Source organism: Eumetopias jubatus, unplaced genomic scaffold, assembly GCF_037043125.1.
Source record: "Eumetopias jubatus isolate StellerSeaLion01/CBP00866 unplaced genomic scaffold, mEumJub1_p1.0 scaffold_10, whole genome shotgun sequence".
In the NCBI taxonomy this organism is placed as follows: domain Eukaryota; kingdom Metazoa; phylum Chordata; class Mammalia; order Carnivora; family Otariidae; genus Eumetopias; species Eumetopias jubatus.
The window spans coordinates 98623334-98637205 of record NW_028274816.1 but is presented as its reverse complement, the minus strand read 5'-3'; the positions used below and the strand labels follow the sequence as shown (position 1 = coordinate 98637205).

General features: G+C 48.7%; 1 pseudogene; it reads right to left on the bottom strand.

The window, feature by feature from the left end:
* Positions 1 to 2023: 2023 nt before the first annotated feature.
* LOC148163376 (Golgi SNAP receptor complex member 2-like) lies at positions 2024 to 12918 on the bottom strand (annotated as a pseudogene).
* Between the last annotated feature and the right edge of the window lie 954 nt (positions 12919 to 13872).

The window sequence follows — 13872 nt, the reverse complement described above, 5'->3', positions numbered from 1 at the left end:
GGAGGGCATGCTCACAGAGGGGTTCCTGAGGCAGGGAACTAACCAACTGCACTGGAGGGCGCCAAGGACCTACCAGATGCCCTGGCCCCATCCCACCTCCCTCCTATCCCAAGTGCCACGTGAAATGAAAGGACATAAAAAGGGGAGTAGGAATGAACACACGCTTTGAGAAATGTTTTCCATGCTTGTTTGCAAGAATGTCCACGTGCTGAGGGAAAGACTGAACGGAAGGCGAGTCTGAAAATCAGAACTAATAGATTTCAGGTCTTTTGTGGCCATATCCTGAGAACCCCAAGCAACAGCCCAGAACCACCACTCGGCAGGGAATTTTGTATGTAAAAGGAACCAACCCAAGGGTATGGCTGTTTCCTCCTCTTCCAAACAAACGAGGCCTCAGGCCCAGAGCCCCGTGCTGGACAGCTCAGCCACAGGTAGGGTTATGTCGCTCCCTAGTGGCGAGGCCTGAGTACAGCGCGCATTCTCCACTTGAGAAACTTCCCCACAAATGCCCTCTCCCGAATTCAGTTAGGAAAATACTTTAGGACAGAGAACCTGCCCTGTGAGGCTCAAGTGCCTTACAGCCTACACGCAATCCTGGCACCCTGCCTACATCTCCTGCCCCTCATCCCGGGCACGGGAGGCGCCTCAGTACCATGGTCATGAGCTTGGGCTATACAGCCAGACAGATGTGGGGCCTGGAGAAGGTCACTGAATCTCAGCCACTTGCACAATGGGGATAATACATGACCTGATTCGGAGGGTTTGTGAAGAGCAGAGGGGAGGGAGACCTGACTTCCAGGAAGGGCCACACACAAGATAGCAGTAGTAAGGGTCCGGGTTTTCCTCTGAGCAAATGGCATCCCCACCCGCACTGACACAGTGACGGATCATGCTTCTCTCTTTGCTCTGGCTGCTGGGGTTCAGAAGCAGACCCAGAACAATTCTGGAAGGGCTTCATGACTTGCATTTGGGTTTTTTTTTCTTAGTAATGACACTCTACTCTGATTTGCTCTTGGTCTTCATCTCTTCATATTGCACTGTTTTAGTCAGTTCCTGTAAATTTCCTCAAATCTTTTCTGGAATAAGAGAGGATATAAACAAATGAGACTTTATTTTGGACTCGATAAGTTTTGTTCTTTACACATATATGCCCGCCTAATTCAGCATTTATTTTCAAATGGTATCATGTTTGATTAAGCCAAAAGCCTTATGTCTAAAAGACAGTGGTTCCAAAATACACACATCAGAGTTACCTTAGAGACTTAAAAAATACTCTAATTTAGAAGGTTTGGGATAGGCCCCCAGGAATCTATAATTTTAAAAAAGCTTCCCGCTGCTTCTAAGGCAGCCAGCCTAGCCCCTGGCCACGGAGCAGTGTTTGAGAATCTCCGGCCTGGAAACTTTAAAAAAGGGGCCATAGTTATACAAGATACTTTTCTAAAAAAAATATCAATCCCAACTTTATTTAACTGACGTGTTTCAAAAACAATGGGTGTCAATCCAAATCTGCAAATCAAACCCACTTGAATTCATCAGGGCAAAAACTGGGAAATCCCAGCAGTGAAGCCTCGTATAAAAATCAAGACTCTCCTACTTACTTGGGTCTTTGAGTTTGGTTTTTCTTAAAGTGGTCACACCTGGAGTAAACTTCCATGGAATGAAGATAATCCCAAGTTCTTTGACAACCCACCTGTCTTCAACTGCCACAGGCACACCCAAATCCCGTACAGGGTCAAAGATGCTGTCCCCTGGAGATTCTCTCACCTGCTTGACTTAAGGCTTCACCCCAGCTCCACTAGAGGGTGCTCCTTCCCTAGCCTGGACCACTTCCTTAGGCTCTGGCGGGGGGGGGGGGGGGGGGGGGGGGAGAGGGGGGTTGCTGTGGAGACAGGAGCACCCAGTGAGGCCAAGGTGTGTTTCTCACAAGGCCCTGAAAGCCAGCTTGTGCCATCTCCGTGCCTCTGGGTCTCCAGACACACTGTGGGGGCTGTTTCCTAGCCCCAGGTGGTAGAGACCCACAAACTGTCTTCATAATTTTTATTACAAAGTCGGGAGAATGGCTCTCAAAGTGCAGCAGGACAGAAAGCCTTACCTCTGGCTCACCAAGACCAGCGCTCACTGGGAGGGCAAGTGTCGAAGCACGCTGGTGTACCTAACAAACAGATCTATCACATCAGCCATGCAGGATGGGGTGTTGGGGGAGTTTCCACACCCACCCCCGCCCCGAGTCCAGCTCCAAATGGCTTAGTTGTTCCTTATGCACCTTCCTCTAAAGGGTGCTCTTCGGCAGGATCCCTAGATGCCCAAGGGATAGGACAACTGGATCTGTGCAGTTTAAAAATCCATTTTACGGAACTCTTTTTATGGACTGCTAAGATCCCTGTGCTGGCAGGGGAGCTAGGAGGTGCTGGAAATTTCACCTCCCCAAAGTCAGACCTAGGTCTGAAGACGCCCAGACTCCTCTGTCTCCCCTCCAGGCCACCGTTCTCACTCTGGAAGGACCCGCAACCCTTTTATGACGGGGTCCCAGATCCCCCTTTCCTTGGAAATCCAGGGCCTTCGGTTAGCACAGAGGGGTAGGAGCAACAGCCCACCAAGTGTGAAATCAGTACCAGGGGAAACTCATGTTGAAAATCTGTGACAACTAAGACACATTCGCCAGAAGGTACGCCTAAAAACAACAAAACTGCTACAGAAACAGGTGGGAGGTAAATAAGGGAGGTGGAATGGAACACACACAGAAAAGGAAGAGAAGACAGGTGACCGTCCAGGTGACAAAAAACACATATAGGACGCAGGTGAGGCAGGAAAATCCCAGGTGGATTAATACTGACCCGGGTTCCAGTTCCGGGAAATTCCAAGTATTATTTTATGTCTTGCCACAAGGCTAGTGAGCTTAGGGGCTGGTAGGGCCTGTGACACATGAAAACACATGCCAACCAGGTCTTTCTGGAACTTGCAGTGCTCACTCACAACACAGAGGCTGGCTTTACAATAAATTTCACAATACACCAGGTCCTGGTGCAGCCTTGATCCACGGTTGGCCAGAGAGAGAAAAAGGTGCCGGTCCCTGACAACAGAGACTCACAGGACGCCAGGGACATCTCCAGGGTGGTGCCTGCCCACAATGGCTGGGCAGAATGGGGGCCTGGCTGGCAGCTGCTAGATTTCAGGGAAGGGAAGACAGCCAGAGAATCAGAGACGCTAACACTACAGAAGACGCTTTAATGGACACAACACTAACCTCCGCATACAGCGACATTCTCAGGGGCAAAGGCCCACCAGGGCCTGGGCATGATGCCAGGCTGCAGTCCTGGAACTGCAGAAACCACCCGCTCTATTAACCACTGGAAAAAAAAACCAGTGATTAGGGTCTTCAGTCTCAAGACCAAACATTCTCAGGGAATAATACTGGCCTCACTTTAGAAAGGAGCAACACCCAACACCCTAATGTGGAAAATCTTACTTGCTGTCTGCAATAGCATCAGTGCCTCTGTTTCCTCTAGGTAGCTGCTTCCAGGGAAGGGTGACAAGTATCGGCAGTTAGTCATCTGCATGTCCCTGGGGGATGGGGGAAGCTAGTACCAAGAGCATGGAAATCCATCTGTTACAATGATGTAGGGAAAGAAGGCCTCTTTCCCCTCCTCCGTTTTGCTTCTGCTCTGACCTACCCATTAGGGGCCAGAAAGGCCAGATGATGACCAAGTGGACGGTCCTATCTGCAAGGCTCACTATGAAAGGCTTCCCAGGGTGCGCGGCAGCTATGTGGACAAAACCAGCAAAGCCATCCTCTCCTTCCTGCTTCCTTCTTCCTCCCTTACCCTTACCGTCACTTCCTCCCCCAGTGAGGGCAAGAAAGAGAGAAAGAGAACAGGTACTTCTTTCATTGCCTAAGCGCCGTGCAGCGTGGTGGCACTAACTGCCCCCTCCAAGGAATCACAGAACACAGAGCAGGTTTGAAACTCCCACTAGGTTACAGATCACAATTACTTCCAAGTGGTCTTCACAGTTAAGAAGGGCATACATTTCAGAAGGCAGCCTCTGGGCCCCCCTCTCTCGCTCACGCACACGCTTTCACGCAGACTCTCACTCGTGGGAACGATGGTGGCCTCGGGGCGTGGCTGGCTCATGTCAGGTACTGCACCACGAGGAACATGACCACACAGGTGAGCAGCATCCCACCAATCATAAAGTACTTGTCCTGGAAAGCCCGCTTCTCAATGAGCCGCATCACGGTGTTGGACAAGCCCAGCATGTTGGCGATGTCGAGGATCTTCTTCTGAGTCCCCTGGGGCAGACAAGCAGAGAACGAAAAACAACGATCAACTCGTCTTGCCAAGGAATGGGACTTTACCAATAGACAGTCTCCTGGTCATGCCTAAAGCATATAAAATGCAGCATTAATCAGAAATAGATCGACGCTTACGGTCAAATGACTTTTGATTAAGGTACCAGAGCAAAGCAGGGAGGCAAGAAAAGTTTTTTCCACAAATGTGCTGGAACAATGGACTCTAGCTCACATACGTATCATGGACATGTATACACACACACGTCTCCTATGTATCATATACGTATATGTGTGTGAGAAGACCCTCAATTCATATTATGCACAAAAATGAATTTGAGATGGATCACAGAATTAAACATAAAGCTTCTGATGGAAAACACAGGAGAATATCCAAACACTGGCAATAATCCAGGTGTACGTCAACCAGAGAATAGGTAAACAATGTCCAGTGAATCGGCATGATGGGGATACTCCTTGACAATTAAAAGGACCTAATGACCGGGCGCCTGGGTGGCTCAGTTGGTTAAGCGGCTGCCTTCGGCTCGGGTCATGATCCCAGGGTCCTGGGATCGAGCCCCGCATCGGGCTCCATGCTCGGTGGAGGCCTGCTTCTCCCTCTCCCACTCCCCCTGCTCTCTCTCTCGCTGTCTCTCTCTCTGTCAAATAAATATATAAAATCTTTAAAAAAAAAAAAAAGGACCTAATGACCGACATGAACAATATGAAAGAGCTTGGAAAACACTCCTGAGAGGAAGCCACGCTTCCGAATCCATTTAAATGAAGTTCAGTAACAGGCAAAACTACTTTATGGTGAGATAATCAAAACAATGGTTCCCTGGAAGGAGGAATCATCTGGCTGGCAAAAGCAGGAGGGATTGTCCAGGGCCCATGGAAATGGTCTCTGTCTGGAGAGCAGTGTGAATTACAAAGGGGTGTGCATCTGCCAAAATTCAATGACCCGGGCAAATTACATCTGTACACCTGTATGGACATTATACCTCAAGAAAATTTTTTGATGTTGGAATGTTTTATGTACTTTTTTTGAAAGGGCAACATCAAAAAACTCTTCCTCTGCTCCCTAACTCCGAAATCCTGGCTGTCAGCCCATTCACCTTGTAGAGTAGAAACCTCTGGGATTCTTTGGCGTGTAACGTGTGGGTCAACATCCATGTTTACCAGAGGGTCTGACGTGGGTGACATGGAAGGACACACACCAACACAGCCACCCCTTACATAAACGCCACCAAAACCCAAAGGGTATTTTACTCCTAAATCAACAGCACACACCACCCAGCATGCCCTTCCTCTCTGCTTTCTAAGTTTTGTTTTTAAGCACACTCAATTTCTTACGAAGTAACAAGTATAAATGACTCCTGGGGCAGACCCTAACCTACTTCCACACACACCACCCACCGCTTCCTTACGGATGGCACCCAGCCTAACGCCCTCCGTGCATTTTTTAAACCAACGATGCATTAACGAGCAAGAGAGAAGAGGCAGAAGTGAAAACGACGTGAGGACAGGAATTCAAAACCTGGGTTCAGCCCAGGCAATGACGAACAAGCCTGAGAGGGATCTCTCAAGTCCAACTTAACTGTTGCCAGAGGAGGCCAGAAATGTGTTTTTTCCACGACAGTGATGGTAAAATTTAGGCTCTCACTAAAGAGTCTGCTTAGCTCTGAGAGCAGATTATTTCATCACTGTACAAAGTGCAAGTAGCAAGCTTCTACAATCACCTGAAAATTAACATAAATTTCAAAAAAAAGGTATTCCTTTCCAAACACAAATTTCTCCAAATCACGGCCCAGTTCCTTCATGCTCTCTATGTTCCTTTCCAATGGTTTAGGCAGAGAAACCCCTAACGGAAGTGGGGTGGGAGGTGGGTGGCGGGAATCAGGAGACAAAAGGCAGGTAGGCAGTGGTAGGTGCGTGGAGGAAAGTGTTAGAAAACTCACATTCCAATCCCACCCGCCTCTCAGGCTTCCCGGCGCTTCCTTCTGGGGACAGCCTAGGGACAGATGCTGCTTGGACTCCCCCGTGACACCAGACTTTGCTGGGAAATGAACACTGGGTTTCACAAGAAGCTCTAACTAATCCCCACTAGGTCGACGTTAGTGCAGTGTGGTGAGTCTTATTCTAAAAGGGTTTTACTGGGGCGCCTGGGGGGCTGAGTTGGTAAGTGTCCCAACTCTTGATTTCAGCTCAGGTCATGATCTCAGGGTCGTGGGATCAAGCGCCGGATGGGCATGGGGACTGCTGAAGATTCTCCCTCTCCGTCTGCAAGCTCCCCACAACCCCTGCTCTTGCGCACGCTCTCTAACATAAATAAACAAAAGGGTTTTACTGTTTTTCTGGGATATGGACAGTTTTCCAAAGAAAGGGCAGATGAGTCATCACTTATCAGTTGAGATTACGGCAGGTGGCCGCTCGGAAAGAGAGGCACCTGTGAAGCTGTCAGAGACCACACTTCTAGACCATCAGAAGCACCATGGCCAGTGGCAGGAGGTCAAGTGTCCCTCACGGCTCGCCCAACCCTCTCCTTAGTAAAGATGGCAGGGGCTGTCCAGCCACGTACCAAAGTCCTGCGGAGCTGACAGGCTCAACGTGGTCCAACAAAAACTAAGATAAAGCTCACACTTCCGACTGACTGTTTCTCACAGCTCAGTGGCTGGGAGTGCTTCGTTCACAGGGGACCACACCCTGATAATAGGCACAGCCCACACCCCATTATCCAACAGGGCTGATACAGGAAAAGGGCTGAGGCTGAAACACCACGACTGACATCAGAATCTGTGTAATGTTTCTGTAAACCACTCCCGGGATTGGGGGTGGGGAGGGGGTAGGTTTGAGTCTCAGCCAATGGGGCAGGGCTTCTAGAAACACCTGTGACTAACGAGAGTGCTAGCGGTGCTGCGGGTCAACAGCCGGTGCTCTAGAAGCCATCTGCTGCCGGTCTACCAGGGCGGCCCTAAGACCCCACCCACGGGGGCTCAGTTACAGGAGCACAAAAGGTCTCGGTTCCAAGGCGGTCTGTGTGTGCGGGGGGGGGGGGGGGTGCTCCGGGAAGCCATGGGAAGGGGAGGTGCCCCATACAGCCGCATCTGCCTTCTTGGAATCGCGGATTCTGTCATTTCTGAAATTGTGGAATTTCTTGGTCTTTTTGGTTCCTTTTGTAGCAGTCACTTTCATGACAGGTTCGGTAAATGGAAAAAGACCTAGACACCGAGAGATGCTAAATTATGCTTCGCTGCAAGCACAAGAAATAACTGCTGGTGAAGAGAGTGTGGTGACCCGTGGACTCACAATAATTCAGCTCTGATAGAAAGGATCCCAGACTCCATCGAAATCTCAAAATGTGAGGATACGGAACCGCAATGTAAACGCAGGTACCAAACCACTGGATGAGGCCAAAACAAAGGGCCTTTTCCCTGTCCCCCAGAAGGGCCCCCACCTTCAAGGTCAGTCTCTGGGCCCTCAGTCCCTCCAGAATACTGTGCCCTCCTCCAATGAGGTCATCCACGCTGTGGTGAATTTTCTGGAGGGAGGAGTTGAACTGCAGCGAGTCATCCGTTGGGATGGTGGTATCAGAGTCCTGTGAAAGAGACGCAGGCACTGGATTAGCTCTGCTGGCTGGTCAGCTCCTGGGGTCCTACCGCATCTGGCCGCTCTGCCTTTTGGCCAAGGCCAAGCCAGAGGAACAGCCAGAGGGAATGGTGCAAGAATCAGAGGAACCTAATAGAGAGGAGAAAGCGAAGCCAAGACCTGGGGTGGCCTCTGTTCGCTCAGAGGAAGAGCAACTTCCCTCCGACTTGGCACTCTGCAAACAAGTCCCGCTACACAAGGCCCATTCATTCCTGCCTCTCTACCATGACCACCGCCTAGGACAGACAACATCAGGCCTTCAAGGCCTCGCTGGCCTTCTCCTAAAGGCTTTCTCTGACTACTTCCCTGACTATGAACTTAGCTTGGTCCACGTGTTCCTCTCCTTGGCTTTCCCTTAACACATTAGTATTAAAGGTTTGCTTTGGTTCTGCAGCTGTTTTATCTACAGTTTATCCCTGCCATTAGATTGAGACTCAGGATACAGGAGCCCATTTCCAAGGAAGGCCCAATGGTAGCCTGAATGACAATTCTCCTAAGCGGGCAAGAAATGGCTGTAAAGAAAGGAAGTGAGGGAAAAACAGACACTGATCAAGTGCTTTCCCCTCTGTGTGCGCATTACCCTAAGTTCACTTAATCCTCACTCTAACGTGACGACTTAGTTACTATAGTGTCCCCATTTTAGAGGTGAAGAAACTGAAACCCAGAGAGGTGGAACAGCTTGTCTGAGATCAGGCAGAGCTGCTAAGTCCAGCGGGGCCTGCATCTCACTACTGAGTGAGGAGCCTGCCCTCTTTAACCACCCAGTGGAGACAAACCCTGAGACTGGTCCTGGGGCTCTAAGTTTACACCAAAGGGGGCTGTATACAGAAGCCAGTCGGGACTGGCCGTACTTCCGCTTTCCTGCCTCCTGACCATGGCACACTCTTCAGCCTGGCAAGCAGTGCCCTTCTCACCTCCTTCAATCACCACCAAGAGGCTAAACCACCTCTTTTTTGCTGCACAAGTTCGGAATCATTTCCCACGCACCTGCTCCCCGTCCCTGCGGCTCACACAGGAGTGTCTCCCAGGGAGGAGCCCCGGCTTTGCCTTTTTTCCCAAGCTTTACTCTCAGCATAGTCAACAGTGTTCTGCACATGGCCAATGCTCAGGGGGGAAAAGACCCCAGCGTTTGAATGAATGAATGAGCGACTTCTCTTCATCTGACCAGCATCTGCAGAATGCCTTTTATATACAAATCTTTCTTACCCTCTAATAGCTAATGGGGCATCATCACTCGGAAAAACGTATCCTAGTTTTAGCTCACAGAATGACCAGCAAGTAGTCCATTTAGCAAGTCAATTTTTACTAAGGGCACCGTGTGCTCCGCACCACACCAAGCTGATAAGAAACAAAATAATTCTAAGTGATCGTCCCTGGCCTAAAACAGGCCTGAATACCCAATGCCATGACTATCAAAAGCCCACAAACCTTTTAGTGTGTTGTATAGTTCATTATGCTTTTGAAAGGCATCTATGAAAACCTGGAAACTACAAAAAAAAAAAAAAAAAAAGGAAAGGAACTATGCTTACCGCTCTACCACCAGCACATCCTCATTACACTTTTGAATTGTTAACCACTGATATGTGACTGCTTACCCTAGAGAAGTAAAATCTATGCAGGCACATTCTGAAATACTCAGGGAAATTTACTGCCAGTGGGGACGCGGCAAAGGGACAAACCTCGGTGAAATGTGGACTGATCTGAATTCTAACGGCAGGCTCAGAACGCTAAGACCTCATTAGAAAATGAACCTCTCTGTAAAACGAAACAAAACAAAACATAAAGGCCCCCAAACCCACCTCGCTTGGTGGAAATATATAATGCAGGACATGAAAAAGGCCAATGTGCTCTACAGCCGTGCGCAGGAAATGATCCTATCGAGATCCAAGGGCAGGGCCAAGGGTGTCCCCCAAATCAAACATGCAAGCCAACAGGCCACTTTCGAACAGGCTCAAAGTTAAGCAATCCATCCAAAACAAAATATCTGTTAACAAATTCCTCCAAACTGCTGCTCAGATTCGGGGCAAAAACATTTTCATGTATCCGATCCTGGAGCTACAGACACAGAGCCGTGCTGAGCGCCCAAAGGCAGCTTTGGAACGCTGCCTCCTGACAAATGGTCTCTGTTCTCATCATCGTGTCTCTATCTGATCAGAAAGAAACCTTTCCACCACGTGAACTTCCACCTCTCAGTCCAACCAGGTCATTTTCACCTCTGCCCGTGCGCTCAGTGTAACTGCTTCCTTTTCGGGCTTCTGTGTTCGCCAAAGAGATTCCCTGTCTAGGTCTAGTGTTGGCGGCAATGCACGAAGGCCACTGTCACTTCCAGTGGGTCTCCTCCTCCTCGGTCGGCTTCAGACACCCCCGAAAAGGATGAAGCTCCAAGACCCCAGCTGCAGCTCCAGGGAGCTGCCAGGTACCTGCAGATCCCCACCCCGGAGCCTGGCTTACGTTAGCGGTGAACGTGCGAGACAGAAGCTCCTCTCGCTGTCTCTCCTGCTGTTCCCTTGCGTATCGCCGATGCTGGAAGTTTTGGAGAGCGGTCTGCAAGTGCTGGACATCATACTTTAACTGGTCAACACGCCTGGAATTGATGGAGAGAGAGACTACATGTCAGGAACCCAAGGCAGCACGCTGCAGTGGCCAGCCTTTGTATTCAAGGAAGATGCTTCCTTGCTTCTCCCAACACTGCTTCGCGATATCTCCAACAGAATCTCCTGATTTTGATCGAAGATGGTGAAAAAAAAGCAGCAGCCTGTGGTTCCAGTCGGGTGGTAGCCCACGAGATTCCAGCAGCTTTACTTAAGCTCTGCTGGTCTCTGAGTCTGGATGCATGACAGGCAACAGGTGACAGGAAGCAGGCTCAAGGACCTCTCCCTGACCTTCCATGGACTATATCGCTTCCCAAGAAGAAGCCCAAGGGCATCTTTCGAGTAAAGCATCAACAAAGTTTCATAAAATTTTTGGGAGCAGGGGCTGGGGTGGAGGTGTTGAGGGGGGTTTCATTTTAATTTCATGGGGGAGTACCAAACGTAAGATTGGCATCTTATTATAAACAGACTGACTGAAGTGATTAAGGGCAAGATTTCATTTCAACCCAAGAAGGCAGCGGGAACCAAAGGCCAGAGCCAACCTCTCCGACAGCAGTAGGCTTCAGGTAGGCAGGCAATATCAAAATGACCCAACATAAGGAGACATGAGGCTTCTGAGCCACTAACCTCACAGGGTTTTTATTTTGAGGAAGCATCAGTGAAATGGAATCGTGCCCTTTAGGGGAACTTTATCTTTACAGAGTCTCGTTTTTCAATGTGTAAATGGATTTTTCAGAATATTCGCTAGCCTCCCCTGGGCTAGCCCTCACGGGCTGAGGGTGTCAGTGCACTCACAGTCTGGCATTCTGTCTTTTGTTAGGGGGCTCCTTGCTGGACAAAATCTCCAGACGTTCTAGATGGCTGAATATCTGGTCTATGCTTGCTTGGATTTCGTTTTCTACTACTGCACAAAAGAGAAAAAAGAGTAATTGCTGGAAGAGACAGCGAACTTAAATTAGAAGGATACATTAAACACATCTTTTTTCCATATCCAATAAATTCAAAGAAACACATTTTAAAAGGAGAAAAACACATATACTAGTGAGTAACTGGAAAAAATTCAAGTTATACTAAGTACTCTGTAAATGTTTTTCTAAACACATACACACATGTAGCTGTTAAAGCCATAACAATGCCAATTTTTAAAAAAGCTAGATAAATCTGTAGAAATAAATTTCTTGCCTTTAGAAACAAAATAAGCAAAATGCAGTATCTTCTGAAACAGAATGAGGTCTCTTTTCCTTTGAGATTATTCTCAGATACGAGTTATAAATATCTAGTAAAAAGGCTGCCAATTGAATTCCCTACAGTAATGAGGTTAAAAGAAAAAAAAAAGCAAAGGGGAAGATTAGTGTGTGAAACAGAGAAGTGCTCCCTTAAGGCTTTCCATAAGAATGGGCAGGCTGACACTGATGTCCCCAAAATAGACCAAATATCACTAGGAAAGGCCCAGGAAAGAATCCACAGAGATAAAGATATGATAAATACACTCATTTTCCTTATCCCTTTTGATAAACAGTCGAAATTACCGCTTTTCCATTTTTCATCATACGACAACGGGAATGTTGGGAAGGCAAACAGAGCCGATTGGACACTAATCTGTGCACAGAAGAAAGGCACCCAGGCTGCTTCTCGCCCCAGAAAGACATGACAGTGGACCTGTCCAACCTACGGCTGATATACAGTTTGGATGAGAACGAGGTGGGCACAGAACCCAGAGACGCTTTTGAGGCTGTGGAAAGGAGGCACGAGTGGTCAGAATCGGGCGTGCTGACAGCCCGGCAGGGAGGTGAGGGGGTGGCCTCCGCAGCGTGTGGGGAACCAGTGGTGCCTGTCTGACCAGCTCCGAGAGAGGACCTTTCCTTACAACGGCAAAGAAACCACGAAACAAAAAGCAGAGCTCTTCTCCAAAGAAACCACGGTGTGGGAACTAAACTAATTAATATTGCTATTCGTTTCTGAATAATCCTCCTAAAAAAGCCACAGTTCTCAGCTCAGAAGAAATGACCGATTCCAGTTCAACATCTCTGAGTTGGTATGGAGCACAGTCCTCTAAGGGCTCGGTAATTAGATGAAGACAGGTGGAGGAGAGAATGTCCATTCCCATAGGGCCATGTCAGGTTGAGCGGAGGGGTCACGGGGGTACGACTGGTGGGATTCCACAGGGTGCAATCAGGGAAGCCAGCGACGTTGCCAGAGGGTGTTTCTGTCCACCCGAACAACAGAACTCATTCTGCGCTGAATCATTAAGCCCCTGAGGCAGAAACGCGGTCAGGAAACCCAGCCCATTAGCATGGTGTCATCAGAGAAAGGACTCTGGTCTCCATAGTTAATTACTCACGGTGCAGAGACTGCTTGTCTGCCGGTCTCCAGGTGTCCCATGTGAGACTGGATCTCGTGGACCTGCCTCTCAAAGGAAGAGAGAGGAAATGAGCGAGACAGGAGTAATCAACAGTGTTTCGGCCAGGAAAGACACGTTTTCTGATGCCAACATGTAACCGATTTAAATTGACAGCATCGCTGAACTGTAAAATTTGTAAGTGGCACTTTAGGCCACATGTTTTGGCAGGGTTTCTAATAATTTAACACGAATATGAATAATAATACCGACAGGCAGCATTTACTGAGCACTTGCCACATCTAAGACATTCTGCCAAGTCAATAACCCCACGAGGAAAGGACCATTATCATCTTCATTTTGTAAATAAGACAACTGAAGCCCAGAAAGGTTATGTAGCTTGTTCAAGGTCACACAGCAAGTGATAAACCTCAATCTGGACCCAGCCAATCCCACTCTCTGTTCTTTGACCCAACGTGCTGAGTGCTGGTCTGTACTAGGGAGAGTCAAAGGGCAGGACAGATATAATCCTTGTCCTTGAGAAACAATGTAATTAGGAATGACAGGCCAGAGGGACATGAAAAGTCCCAAGATTTGAGAGAGCACTCAGACACACTAGTGTAAACAAAAAGGAAGCTGAGGAGTGGCGGTGTCAAGGAAAGGCAAGAACATAAAAGAGTAAGCTGGGGGAAACTGGTGGGGTGAAGCGAGTTCTGAAGATCATTTTGAAGATGGGAGACATGATCTGGTGAGGGAAGAGATGAAGAAAATGATACGCAAAAAGGCACATCATGTGGATTACAAGCAGGCTGGCCGGCCTGAAAGAGAGTTGGGGTCCGAGGGGAGAAGGGATGAGGCGATTAGCCGCAGAAAATGATCAGAGAAGGTCCTGAAAGATAGGGATCTCCTGTTTGGTAACCACCTCTCCCTGGCAATACCAGGCGATTGCTATCTCGTTTGGAAATGCAACACCATACCCTGGACCTCTAGCATGGTCCCGGACATCAGGCCCT